The following is a 2,902-nucleotide window of genomic DNA, read 5'->3' as shown; positions in this document are numbered from 1 at the left end:
CTGACAGATGTTGCCCATTTCCTCCTGGACAGGCTGTACTGATCTCCATCCCCCCAGGTAGAGCGCAGCGAGAGCTCTTTCTCTCAGAACAATGGCACAGAATGTTGGGGGGAGCAATGTTCCCTGTGCCCCGTGTCCAAGGACGCTCTGTTCCCACTGCCCACGTGGTTGGCATCAGATGCTGCTGTTCCCGGCCGACCAGTCACACCTGTCACAGGGAATCCCCCTCCCCTCGGAGGCCTGGCAGCCCATCCCCTGGCGGAGGTCTGCCGCTCCTTAGCTCCAGTCTCCTCTCCTCTCTGTTCCCTGACATCTGGGCTCCTGCCCACCACCCACTGGGCAAAGTGTGGATCTCAGGGATTCCCTGTTGCCACCGCCAGCCCTTTCCAGCAGACTCGGCTTGTGTGGGGGTCTCTATTTCCTTACTTCACCCCCTCAGCCCTTCCTAATGTACCAGGGGCATCCCATGCCCAGCCTTCTCCTCTGTCCTACCTCCTCCAAGTGCTGACTCCCTTGGCTTGTAGGAGCCATGCCCCCGACCCTTTTTCTCATCCTCCCTGCCTGCCTTCTTTCCCACTCCCTCCTTTGTCCGTGCAGGTTAGAAACAGGCAGATGCTGAGTAGACTCCAGGCCCCCAGGCACTGCCAGCTTTCTCCAGCTCTACCCCTCTCAGCCCTTCAAAGTCTTGGCCCCTTCACCCCCAGCCCCAGTCTCGGTACTGGTGTGCACATCCGCAGCCCCAGTCTCTACACTGGTCTACACACCCCCAGCCCTACTTTTTGTACTAACGTACACACCCTGTGTTAGTTTGGGTTGACTAGAGAAACAAATTCATAGAGCCACTCATAGTGTTTAAGAAAGAGCTTTATAAACAAGAGTAGTTGAATATTGAGAAAACATCCCAGCCTAGTCCAGATCAAGTCCATAAGTCCAGTATTAGCTTATATGTCCGATACCAATCTATAAAGTCCTCTTCAGGCGCACAAAATGCATGCAAGATGCCGAATGCATGGAGATCACAGGCCAGTGGGTGGGAAGTCTTGTGGATCCAGTGGCGGTGTAAGCATCTCAGCACTGGCAGGGGTCTCCACCTGGCTTCTCTAGCTCCCAGGGCTTTAGCATAGTTCCGTGCATCTTGTCAGCTAGGATGTCTTGCAGGGACTGAGCAGAGAGAGTCCTGCCTCCAAGGAGGAAATACAGGAGCTCCCAGAATTCTCAGGAAAAGGCCATGCCCACACAGAGGCCTCACTGGCTATATCCTGATTTACAGACTAGACTCCATCCCTACACTCTTAATTCTCAAATTGACATCAGATAATGTTAACTACCACACCCCCAGTCCCAGCCTCTGTACTGGTGTACACCCCCCCAGCCCTAGCATGCATTCTCAAGGACACACACCCACACACACAACTGTTTCCCTTAGGACCTCCAGAACATTTTGAGAAAAGGCAGCCTCTCATCACCATCATTTTTCTGCAACACTGCCCCCCTCTCCCCCACAACTCTGCAGTGTCACACCTAGTGGCTGGGGACAGGTGTGGGCAGGATCGTGACTCCTCCCCATCCCCATCCCGCTAGACCCTTCCAGAACATTTCTTCCATCATCACCCAACAGCCCACCTTCCATGAGATTCCTGCTGCCCGTGACCTCCCTTCTGACCCCCGCTCCCCGACTGTCCAGGGCTCTCTCCTGAGCCTTTCCCTGTCATCCACCTGAGACCTTGGCATTCAGCTCCATGATCCAATTTGTCCCCAACTCAGTCACTGGGCTCCAACCTCAGTAACTTATTCCCATTTCCTCCCAGACACCTAGAGCTCCCTCTCCTGTCACTGAGCTCCTGCTACCACCTCTAAGGGCTCTTTCCGACGGCAGCCTTCTCCATGCCCCTCTCTCTCTGCTGCGCCCACCGCTCTTTATCCTTGGTGGAACAGCAGGCTTTCATAAAACAACGTATCAAGCCTCCCAAAGGCTGGCCCCCACATCCCCTCAGCCCCCTCTGGTAGCCCACTGTCTCCCGTCACCCAAGTTCCCATGCGTTCACCCTCCTGCTGAGTGAGTCCAGGCCCAGGTTTTCTGGTCTCGTGTTTTTCTCCCAATCTTTCTGAAAGCTTTTATTCCCCCTTGTCTTCCTTTCTGGTCTGAAGCCCGAGGCCCCCGATGTCAACCAGCCTATAGCCACTAACTCAGGACTTCTCACCCCCCTGAGACTCTGGGCCCTGCTGCTTCGCTGGTTTTCAATCCTCCCTGAAGATCCCCTTCGGTCCCTGGAACAGAGAGGGCTTGCTTGTCCACATGGGCGCCAGGAACACTGTGCCTCTTTTCTGGCGCGTCCCTGATGCTGACAGCCTCCTTCAGCTGAGCGCCCCAGGAGGGTCCTGGCAGCTCTTAGCTCTGTTTTAGGGGTCGAATGACCCTTTCACAGGGGTCACCCTATTCATAACAGCAGCAAAATGAAACTTACGAAGTAACAACGAAAGTAATTGTATGGTTGGGGTCCCCACAACACAAGGAGCTGTATGAAAGGGTCGCGGCATCAGGAAGGTTGAGAACTGCTGATCTAGCTAGTGTTGCCATCACAGAAACATCTAGTGTGCGGCTTAAACAAGCAGAAATGTGCTTTCTTGCAGTTCGGCTGCTGAGCGTCTGAATTCGGGGTGTGGACCTGGGGAGGTCTTTCCCGGTCAGTAGCCCCGTCCTGTGGTGGCCCTTGGCATTCGTCTACACTGTCTGTCTTGCTTTCCATGTGACTCAGAAAGGATGCTGACTTTGTGAACCTAACAAGGGAAATCCCTGTCTCCAAGGGTACAGGCGCTTCCACACATCGGGGGACACCCTTACATGGCTAGCAGGCGAGTCAGAGCCAGGCTGCAGGCGGGAGGGGTCTGGAGCTGCTTCTCC

The sequence above is a fragment of the Echinops telfairi genome, unplaced genomic scaffold (genome assembly GCF_000313985.2).
Source record: "Echinops telfairi isolate 266 unplaced genomic scaffold, ASM31398v2 ScPeMD7_7409;HRSCAF=8447, whole genome shotgun sequence".
Taxonomy (NCBI): Eukaryota; Metazoa; Chordata; class Mammalia; order Afrosoricida; family Tenrecidae; genus Echinops; species Echinops telfairi.
The sequence above is the reverse complement of the archived record's forward strand: the minus strand, read 5'-3'. Positions refer to the sequence as shown.